Below are 11,918 nucleotides of genomic sequence, written 5' to 3' on the forward strand. Positions count from 1 at the left end.
ACAGAATAAACACTGCCTGGGCCTGCGCTGGGAGTGAGAATGGGCTTTATATTCTGACGAAGAATGACATTTGCAGGGACAGTTCGATCCTGCCCTTCAGGGCTGCGGTGAGTTGGCATCGACTCAATGTCAAAGCCTGATACTTTCGTTTAGGCCTGTGCTCTCCTCACGATTCTTCCATGTGACCCCATTGTTGTAGCCACTGTGCCAAACGAGCGGGTCCAGAGCCTTCCTCATTTTCACTGACCTCTACTTGACCAAGCATGATGTCCTTCTCCAAGGCCCCATCTCCTTTGACAACATGTCCAAGGGGTGTGAGTTGACGTCTCACCCTCCTCGCCTCTAAGGAGCATTTTGGCTGTACATTTTCTAAGACAAATTTGGTTGTTCATTTGGAAGTCCATGATACTTTCAATATTCCTCACCAGCACCATAACTCAAATGTATTGATTCTTCTTCCTTATTCAACGATCAACTTTCACATACCTAAGGCAATTGAAGATACCACGGCTTAGATCAGGCTGATGTTAGTCCTCTCAGTAATATCTTGGCTTTCAACACTTTAAAGAGCTATTGTGCAACAGGTTTACCTAAAGCAAGGTGCCCTTTGATCTCTTGACTGCTGCTTCCATGAGCATTGATTGTGCATTCAAGCAAGACAAAACCCTTGACTTTAATCTTTAATGCCATTAAATATTAAAGTAAATCAATATCATTAACTATTAAAATCAACCAATAGTATTATAATTAAATATTAATACAACCGAATATTAAAATTTATCATGATGTTACCTATTGTTCTACTTGTGAAAAATTTGGTCTTTATATTGAGTTGGAATCTATAGGGAGTACTTGATTGTTGTCAGCAAGTGCTTCATGTCTTCTTCATTTTCAGTAAGAAAGCTTTTCTCATTGCATATCACAGATTGTTAATAAGCTTTCCTCTAATTCTGATGCTTCATTCTTCTTCATATAATCTAGCTTCTCTGATTATTATTTTAGCACAAATATTGAAAACCTATGGTGAGAGGATACAATCCTGATGTACACTTTTCCTGATTTTAAACCACTCAATATTCCCTTCTTTTGTACAAGTTCTGCACGAGCACAGTGAAATGTTCTGGAATTCTCACTCTTCTCACGGCTACCCATTGCTGACTATGGTCCATATAGTTGAATGCCTTGGCGTAGTCACAAGTGAACCTCTTTCTGGTATTCTACTTTCAGCCGAGCTCCATGGACACCAACAATGATATCCCTTGTTCTACATCCTCTTCTCAAGCCTGCTTGAATCCTTGGCAGCTTTCTGTCAATGCGCCACTGAAACAGTTGTTGGATGATCTTCAGGCAAATTTGATTGGCATGTGATGTAAGTGATATTGTTCTATAATTTGAGCTTCTGTTGGGTCACTGTTCTTTTGATTGGGTACACATATGCACTCTTCTAGTCAGTTTGTTGAATAACTGCCTTCCCAATTCCGTAGCACAGACCAACGAGTGCAACTAGTGCACATCAGTCTGTTGCAATATTTCAGTTGGTATATCATACATTCCCAGAGCCTTGTTTTTGGTTAATGGGTTCAGCACAGCTGAACTTCCTTCAACACCATTGGTTCTTGTTCATATATACCTCCTGAAAGGTGGAATGTTGACTACTTCTGATACAGTTATTCTGTGTATTGTTTCTGTCTTCTTTTAATGATTCCTACATGTCAATATTTTGCCCATAGACTCTTTCAATATTGCAGCCTGAGGCCTGCATTTTATCTTGTGTTACATCAGTTTAACATATGCGGAGTGTGTTCTTTCCTTTTGGTTCGCTAACTCTGGGTGTTTGCACATCCGGTTAAAATCCTATTTTACTTTGTCTTCCCATGCTGCCCTTCAAACTTTCTTTTCAGCTCTTTGACTTCATTTATTATATTTGTCTTAGCTACTCTATAATTAAGAGCAAGTTTCAGAGTCTCTTCTGATATCCACATTGATCTTTTCTTTCTATCCTGTCTTTTTCATGACCTTTTGCTTTATTCATGAATGATGTTCTTGATGTCCTCCCACAGCTCATCGGGTCCTCGGTCATTAGTGTTCAATACAGCAAATCTATCCTTGAGATGTTCTTGAAATTAAGGCAGACTAGATTCAAGATCACATTTTGGATCTGGTGGACTTGTTTTAATTTTCTTCAGCTTCAATGTAAACTTGTACATAAATAATTGTTAGTCTATTCCACAGTTAGCCCCGCCTTGATTTTAGCTGCCTATATCATGCTTCTCCATCTTCTATTCCCACAGATGTAGTCAATTTGATTTCTGCATATTCTACTGGGAGAATTCCGTGTATATAGTTGACTTTTGTGTTTTTTGGGGAAAAAAAGGTAGTTGCAAGGAAGAAGTTTTGCAAAATTCTATCATGTGATATCCAGCTTTGTTTCTATCATCACAATCATATTGTCCAACCATTGTTCCTTCCTCTTTGTTTCTAATTTTTGCATCCCAGTAGCCCATAATTATCAATACATCTTGATCACATGTTTGATCAATTTCTGGTTGAAGACACTGGCAGAATTCTTCAATTTCTTCTCACTAGCTTTAGTGATTGGTCCAGAAAATTTAATAATAGTTGTATTGATTGAATTTCCTTGAAGGCCCATAGATATAATCTTATTACAGACAGCACTATGCTTCCATAGATCTTGAAATGTCTTTTTGACATTACAATTTTTGACAATGAATGTAATGACATTCCTCTTGATTTGGTTATTCCCAGCATAGTAAACCATATTATTTTCTAGTTCAAAATCTCCAATGCCAGTCTATTTCAGCTAGTTCTTCCTAGGATATCTATTTTATGCATTTCCTTTCATTTTGATGACTTACAGTTTTCCTAACCATACTCTGTACATCCCAACTTTTAATTATTAGTAGATTTTTGAAACAGTTTCTTCTTGTTTTGAGTTGGGTCCCATCAGAAAATTAAGGTCTTGAAGGCTTTACCCTCTTCACCCACTTTTCTGTTGTTGTGTTGTGAGATGCCATTGTGTTGGCTCTGACTCATAGCCGCCTTATGTACTACAGAACCAACCATGACACAGTCCTGTGCCACCCTCACAATTGTTTCTATGCCTGAGCCCATTGAAGCAGCCACTGTGCCAGTACGTCTAGTGGAGGGCCTTCTCCTTTGCTGCCCCTCTAAGTTACAAGTATGTCTTGCTCCAGGGACTAATTTCTCCTGACAATTTATCCAAAGTATGAGACAATGGGATATACCATGGCTTAGGTCAGGAGTACCTTAATACTCAAAGTAACATTCTTGCTCTTCTATACTCTAAAGAGGTCTTTTATCTAATGTACTCTGCACTCCCCCTCATTCACAATGGTATGATTTTTTTGTTCTTTGGTGCCTGATACCTGATCCCATCAACACCTCATGATCACACAGGTTGGTGTGCTCCTTCCATGTGGGTTTCTTGCTTCTCAGCTAGATGGCCATTTGTTTATCTTTAAGCCTTTAAGATCCCAGACACTATATCTTTTGATAGCTGGGCACCATCAGCTTGAATCACATTTGCTTATGCACCCATTTTGTCTTCAATGATCCTGTCGGGAAGGTGAGTGTCATGGAATGCCAGCTTAATAGAACAAAGTGTTTTTGCATTGAAGGAGTATTTGCGTAGAGGCCCAATGTTCATCTGCTCACTTCTAAAAAGAATTCTGGCTGTACTTTCTCGCAGACATATTTGATTGCTCTGGCAACCCATAGTACTTTCAATATTTTATGCCCACCCTATAATTCAAACTTGGTCTTCCTTTTTCACTCTCAAGTTATTGTATGCACATGAGGTGATTGAAAGTACACCTTAGCCCTCATAACTCTTCAACACCCTCACTGCCATTGAGAAATTCCAACCCATAATGGCCAGATGGTTACAGATAGCCTCACATTTCTCATAAAGAATAACTGGTACGTTTGAACAGCTGACCTTGAAGTTAGTTCGACATATTTAGTCTTCAAAGTGACATCTTGTTATCAAAAAAATTTTTAAAGAGGTATTCTGCAGCAAATTTGCTTAATTGATTTCATGGACATTGATTATTGATCTAAATAAACTCCTTGATGATGTCAATATTTTTTTCTATCATTGCTATAGTATCTATGTAAGCTGTATGTGAAGTCTAATCTATACTGACAATTGGGAGAGGGGATCTAAAATTACTTTTTTTTAAATATGAAAGGGAGATTCTTTGGTAGTTCAAAATGAGAAGTTGTACTTTCCAGGCCAAAGCTTACCTACCAACTTTGGATTCATTCGTCCCTTCAGTCAGAAGCCTGCTCTCTGACCTCGAATTCATCAGTCCCTATAGCTTTGTGAATCAGGAATTACCTCCAGCCTGATAGCTGACTCACTAATTTGGACTTTGCCCACATCTCCAACTAGGAGAGTAATTTTCTTGATATAAACCTTTATGTCTCCATATACACATATGTAAGTTTCACTGCTTTCGTTTCATAACCATAACCAGAGATGGCTAGGGACTGATGGGCAGTTCATCTTACGAGATTTTGATCTGTACTTGCTTGGATAAGTATTGTGAAAAACACCCTGATTGCTAAGTGTGTTAAAAATCTGTCTCTCCGGGTAGGTGAAGGGAGATGCTGGACAGAGTGTGATATGACAAAATAATTATTTATAAATTATCAAAGGTTCATGAGGGAAGGGGGAGTAGGAAAGGAGGTGGAAAACGAGGACCTGATGCTGGGGCTTATGTAGAGAGCAAGTGTTTTGAGAGCGATGAGGGTAGCAAATGTACAAATGTGCTTTATACAACTGATGTATGTATGGATTGTGATAAGAGTTGTATGAGTCCTCCCAAAAATGATTAAAATAAAATAAAATAATAATAACAACAAAATCCGTCTTTCCTTCAAGAAGCCTGCAATCAGGCTGAGAAATCAGTATTTTTTTCATTAAAATGAAATCCTTTTCTAATTCTTACTACAAGCTATTATTTTTCCACTTCCTAGAACTATAATTTTAAACATATGAGTTTAAATAATTCACTAATGTACATTTCTTACAAATTACAAAAGAGCATTTTCTCATCAGACTCATAGGGAAACCCTTTCCATTCATCACCCTTCCAAACAAACAGACAGAAAGTGGATGTAATGAAGCATAGTACTAATAAATAGGAAAGAGAATGAAGTTCTCATGTTATTCACTCTTCTGAATGTCTTGATCCTTGAAAGATCTCAAGGCATGGTGTGGTCCTTGTGTCCTCTGCCATGGTTCTTGTGAGTCTTGCTCTATAACACCTTGGGCATATGAATCACCTCGAGCTCGCAGTTGCTTTAGCTGGTGACTCACCTCAGATTCCTCGGTTGAGATAGGTACTTCCAAAACTTGTGTCCCACCAGTGCTCAAATCTGCATTTCTTAGCTCTTGATTCTTTCAGGTCTCAGCACCTGGCCCTCCTAGTGGCAGCAGATACCCCTTCCCTGTCTTTCTGTCTGCAAGGCATCATGGAGGAGTAGAAAGGACTCCCCTGGGCTTGCTTGCAGTTGAGAACTAGTATGTTTAACCAGGTTCATTTTGGCTTATCCTAGATCATCTATTGATTCAAAAACTGTCTTCCTCTTCTCTTTCCAGTAGGGTCTGATCTCTCTCTCTCTTCTCTCATTTTTCTCTAACCTCACATCCAAGTTGTTCTTGTGGGGTCCCCAAAAGGGAGAGCTGTGTCAGAAACCAATCGTTTTGAGAGGGCCCCAAACATCCTGCTTCCTCACCCTCATGAGCAGGCTGCTTCTACACAGGAGACACCGACTGCTAGGGTCCTAGTGGACCATGTCCTGTTCACGGAGGTCCTGCCTGCTCTCCGTCTCAGGCTCCTTTTAGTACCAGGGCTGAGACCTTATGGCTCAGGCCACAACTGTCATCTGGAGACGTTCCTATGACACTTGAGATTTTCATGTAGCTCTTGTCATGAACTGGTGACTTCAAATGACACAATCTTGTTTTCTTGCAGGTCTGTTGTAGTTCAAAATTCTGGAATCAGTTTCTCTGGGCTAAAGTCAAGGAAGTAGTGCAGTTGTTTCCTTATGGCGCTTCTAGGAGAGGATCCGTTTTCTTGACTTTTCCCACTTCTGAAGGCTACTGCATTCCTTGTGAGATTTTCCTCATATCACTCCACCATCTTACTTTACCATCATAGCTCCTAGTTCTCTGACAAATCTCCCACTGTCTCCTTCACATAAGGAAATTGGTGATTACATTTAGAACCAACCCACATATCCACTTGAGATCCTAAACTGAATCACATCTGCTAAGCCCTTTTGCCCATTGAGGCTATACTCAGAGGTTCCAATGATTAGGATATCAACATCTTTTTGTGTTTGTGAAGTGCCATTGAGGCAGCTCCTGACTCATGGAAACCCAAAGCACAATAGAATGACACTACACACTACCTGATGTTGAGCCATTTCCAGATCAGACCAATGTGATCCATAGTTTTCATTCCTCATGGCTTTCTTCCTAATTAATTTTAGTCTGAGCATTCTGTTAAATTCTGTTCAGCACCAAAGCCACATACTAGCCTCCACTGGCTAGTCACTTTGCCATTTTGTGTTCAAAAGCAGCACCACTCAGGTCTAGTGATAGTTCCTCTTTGAGTCTGCCAGATTTGTCTCTGAGAGCTTTCTTCTGAAAGAAATCCCATTTTTCCTTCATTTCATTTCCATATCTTCTGCAATTTGCCTTTTTTCACTCACTACTCTATTCTGGCTGCAGAAATCCTAATTACTGGAGTGTGAGCAAATCTGGCCCCTAGAGATGGGTTAGGCTGGACAGAGGAATTTACACTTCTGTGTAACATAGCTGTGACTGCAGTTTGAAGTCAAGCAAAAACCTATTCAATTTCTAACCAGTGTTCTATTCTCCAAAGCTTTCTCATTAAAGGTTTTCTGGTGCTTATCTCGGCCCTTGCAGCTCTAGTTCTGACTGGGGAAGAGCCTTTTAGATGGGGGGAAAAGGAAGGGGACCAAAGGAAAACAAAAGAATTGCTCATCCAGTAATCTGACCTTGGAGATGTAGCGTTCATGGCAGTACACATTTGCATGTTCTGTGGTTTTCTTCAGGGGGGCTCATTTGCCTGGATATAGACAACAACAAATCTGGGCTGTGGCTTTGCCTAGGGAGTGAGGTAGAAGGACAAAGGAAAGGACAGTTGAATGTGCTGTGGGGAGTACTATTCAGGAGATGGATTTGGTGGTATCTGGCTGGGTAGAAAATTTCCTTAATAAATTTTTGTAATAACTGCACAGTTATTGTTGTATGTTGCTGAGTTGATTCTGACTTTTAATTGATTCTGATGGAAACTACCTCATATGGTTGTTCTCGTTGTAAACATGGAAAACATGCAGTACAGTGATGGGCTAAGCTGTGCAAGGTTACATGGCTCTTAAGTAGCAGAGTTCAGATGTTACCTCTGGGGACTTGGCGCATTACCCTCTCACTCTGCTGGGTAACACTAAGCTCCAGAGACTTAGTGTTACTATAATTTCTGAGGAATGAGTAGACACCGAAGCTAGGGGAACATGGCCATGCAGAGTTTGATCGGGGATCTTCAGTAGTTCAGGCATGTGGCAAATCTACGTGGTAGCCGTGGGTGTGGGTGGCTAAACTGGGAAGGAATTGAAGGTCAATGAACTTCAGGGATCAGCGAACTCTGAGGCCAGGAGCTTGTTGGCTGGATTGTCCTCCCAGCATGGAGATCATTGAGAAGAATGGAAGGAAGGATTTAGTGGAAAGTAGAGAGGGAACCAAGTGCTAGAGTCTGACAAATGTAAGGGAACAGCCAGGAGGTGTTTGGGTGATATTGAGGGCAGAAGAACGAGGTCATCTAACCATATTTGGAAGCATCCTTGATGAGCAACGAGAATACAGACACCACTGTCCACTTGTGAGGGGACCTGGGGCATGAAAGAGGAAGCAGCTTCTGTGAAGACTGCTGTAAGCAGAACTGAATGTTTAATCTTAATTACTTTATATAAAAAAGTTGATGCCAATTACATTATTGAAAAACTTTTGAGGATGCTTAAAACAACTTGGGCATATGGATCTATTTTTTCAAATTGTAAATTTATGACATCTAAATACAGAGCAAGTACTTCCAATGAAGATTTGTCTAAACTGAGCTATGCTGTAAATGTAAAAGACACACTGGGTTCTGAAGAGTAAGTAGAAAAAAAGAATTTAAAAGATCACACTAGTATTTTTAAATTTCTGAAAACATCTTGGTGGTATTTTTTTATATATTGGGTAAAAGAAAATGTATTATCAAAGTTTACTCATTTATTTTTATTGTTTTAACATGGCTATTAGCAATTTTACACTTTGATATTGGCTGGCATTGTATTAGATTGCATAGCACTATGTTCCGCTGAAGGAGACCTGGTTAATTACTGGGCTGCTAGCTGAAAGGTCAGTGGGTCTAAAATAAACAGCTAACTGCTGGAGAAAGATGAGGCAGTCCACTTCTGTCAGAATCGACAGCCTTGGAAACGCTGTGGGGGCAGTTCTACTCTGCCCTATACAGGCACGAATAGATGGAACTGACTCAATGGCAATGAGCTGGCTGCTAGGTTCGGATTGATGGGGACCAAGGAAGATGAAGATGGGAAATGTGCTGGGACTGACTTTTTTATGGTCTAAAATAGAGTGTATGAGGGGTGCCCCCTCCCCTCACAAAATGGATTTTCCTCCAAAGCTATGTATTTAAGGTTTTATTTTAAACAAAACAACTGTAACATCTTCAAATTATCCTCCATTACACTTAATACATTTGTCAAATCTGTGTTCTTGGAAACATTTTTCATACTGATCTGTCTGGATGGCTAATAGCACTTCCGTCATTTTCCCCCTTAACCTCATTTAGATCCTCAAATCACTGTCCTGTCATGTCCCTCTACATTAGCAGAAACAAAAAAGAAGTAGCATGGAGTGAGGGCAGGTGAGTAAGGTGTGTGGGGCAAGAGAGACTTGCTGTTTTTGCCCAAAACTGGCACCCTGAGATGGCTGCGTGAGCAGATGCATTGTCATGGTGGCAAAACCCGTGCCCAGTCTGCCACTTTTGTCGCACACTGTTACACAATTTTTTCAGAACCTCTAAATAGAAAGCTTGATTAACAGTCTGACCTGATAGAACAGACGCCAAATGCACTGAGTTGACATTTTCATCCGTTTGGGAAGTTGACAGATGTTTGTAATGAGAATTGTCATCAATCAACATTTTACCTTTTTGAATCAAGAAAGCCTCTCATACACTTGAGTTTTTCCCATAGTGCTGCCCTTGTAAGTTGTGTTCAACATTACAGCACTTTCTGCGGCAATTTTCCCGAGTAGGAAACAAAATCTCACAGGCTCACGCTGTTCTCTTAAATCGGCCACCACAAACAATGAGGTTTTGTACATAACCACGCTTTGTACAAAAGCAGTGAAACTGCTGGTACAAAAATTCTTTGCGACAAGAGAGAACCTTCCCAGATGATGCCACTGGGTGTATTAACTCAGAGCAAGTTTCTGGAAGCTCACCTCATGGGAAAAGTGCGTTTTATGAAAGCTCCACTCTACCTAGCCCAATTCCATTTGTGAGCTAGTGGGAACAGGTATGTCTTTGGGATTGTTTACATTGGTAGGATTTTGGGAGGGGTTGGCTAAGCTTTTTGGAGTCCAGATGTGATGGCGAATTTGAAAGAAAGTAGCCAGAATCAAGAAAGGTTGTGGGCCTTTAGTGTATGGGACATCTTCACATTAATTACCCATCTTCTAAAGCAAACAAAGCAAACACGTTATTATCGAATTGACTCTAACTTATGGTGCCTCCATCAGTGTTAGAGTACGTATGGACGCCATATGACTTCTAATGGTTGATAATGAAAGTTGATCACCAGGGATTTCGTTTGAGGTGCCTCTGGGTGGACTTAAACCTCCAATCCTTTGGTTAGAAGCTGAATACATTGGCTGTTTGCAACATTGAAGGATTTCCAACTTCTAACGGGAGAAATATTTTTTAAATGACTGAAAAGAAAAATAAAGGAGTAACTTAGGGAACTGGGGAGCAAAAGGGTCCAAACCAAGAAGGACGAGGAGGGAAGAGCAGCTGGAACAGTGAGGCTTTCAGATGAGTCTAAATGTGTCATTGTCTCTTGTATCAATCTGGGAAGATGAAAAACTTTGAAGACACCAGCCACACAACCAATGTTTAGGGAAATACATGGTTATTGTTGTGAGGTGCCATGGAACTGGTTCTGATTCATAGTGACCCTATGTACAACAGAATGACTCATTGTCTGGTCCTGTGTCAGCTTCTCAATTGTTCTTATGTTTGAGCCTATCAATGCAGCCACGATGTCACTCCATCTTGTCAAGTGTCTTCCTCTTTTTTTTTGGCTGCTCTACTGCTTTAGCTAGAACGATGACCTTTCTCAAAGATCTGGTCTCTCCTGACAACATGTTCAAAGTATGTGAGATAAAGTCTTGCCATCCTTGCCTTTAAGGAGCATCTGGTTGTACTTCTTCGAAGAGAGCTTTGTTATTTTGTCAGTCCATGGTACTTTCAATATTCTTCATCAGCACCATCATTCAAATGCATCGATTCTTATTTGGTCTTATTCAGTGTTCAACTTTCACTTAATATATATGAAGCAATTGAAAATATCATGATTTGGGTCAAGTGTACCCTCCTCAAAGCCACATCCTTGCTTTTTAACCCTTTATGGGCCCTGTGCAGCAGATTTACTCAATGCACAGCACACTTTACGCTCTTGACGGCTGCTGCCATGAGCATTAATTGCAGATCCAGGCAAGAAGAAATCCTTGACAACTTCAAACCTTTCTTCATTGATCATGTTATCTATTGGTCCAATTGTGAGGACTTTGGTCTTCTTTAAATTGAGTTGTTGAAGGCTACTATCCTTGATCTTCTTCAGCAAGTGCTTCAAGTCCTCCTCACTTTCAGCAAGCAAGGTTTTTTCATCTGCATATTATGGGTTGTTAAGAAACTTTCTCCTGATCCTGATGCTACATTCTTCTTCATATAATCCACATTTTCTTATTATTTTCTCAGCATGCTTACAGATGTAGTCAATTTTATTTCTGTGTATTCCATCCAGGGAAGTCCATACATATAGTTGCTGTTTATGTTGTGGAAAAAGGTATTTGCAGGGAAGTCTTGCAAAATTCTACAACACCATTTCCAGCTTCATTGCAATCACCAAGACCATATTTTTCAACTATGATTCCTTCCTCTTTGTTTCCAACTTTTGCATTCCAATCACCCATAATTACTAATGCAAATTGATTGTATGTTTGATCAATTTTTGATTGAACACATTGGTAGAAGTCCTCAATTTCTACATCCCTGGCTTTAGTTGTTCATGCAGAAATTTGAGTAATAATTGTAGTGATTGATTTCCTTGAAGATGGATAGAATTCTATCATGGAGAGCATTGTATTTCAAGATGGATCTTGAAATGTCTCTTTTGATAATGAATACAGCACCATTCTTCTCAACTGTGTCATTGTCAATATAGTAAACTAGATGAGTTCCTGATTTGAAATGGATAACACCAGTCCACTTTAACACATGTTGGCTTTTATGCATTCCATTTCTCTTTTGACAGCTTCCAATTTTCTAGATCCATACTTTGGACATTCCAGGTTCAGATTATTAATGGATGCTTGCAGCTCGCTCTTCTCATTTTGAGTCATGCCCTATGAGCAAATGGAGGCCCGGAAGGCTTTACTCCCGTAGGCTTTTCTCCATCCACGTCATTATTGGCATGTATGATCAATTTCTATTCCGAGAAGGCAGCTCTTTTTCAGTCATGCAAGATTTTAAGTGCTTTCCAAACTGAGGGACTCA

Source organism: Tenrec ecaudatus, chromosome 2 (assembly GCF_050624435.1).
Source record: "Tenrec ecaudatus isolate mTenEca1 chromosome 2, mTenEca1.hap1, whole genome shotgun sequence".
NCBI lineage: Eukaryota > Metazoa > Chordata > Mammalia > Afrosoricida > Tenrecidae > Tenrec > Tenrec ecaudatus.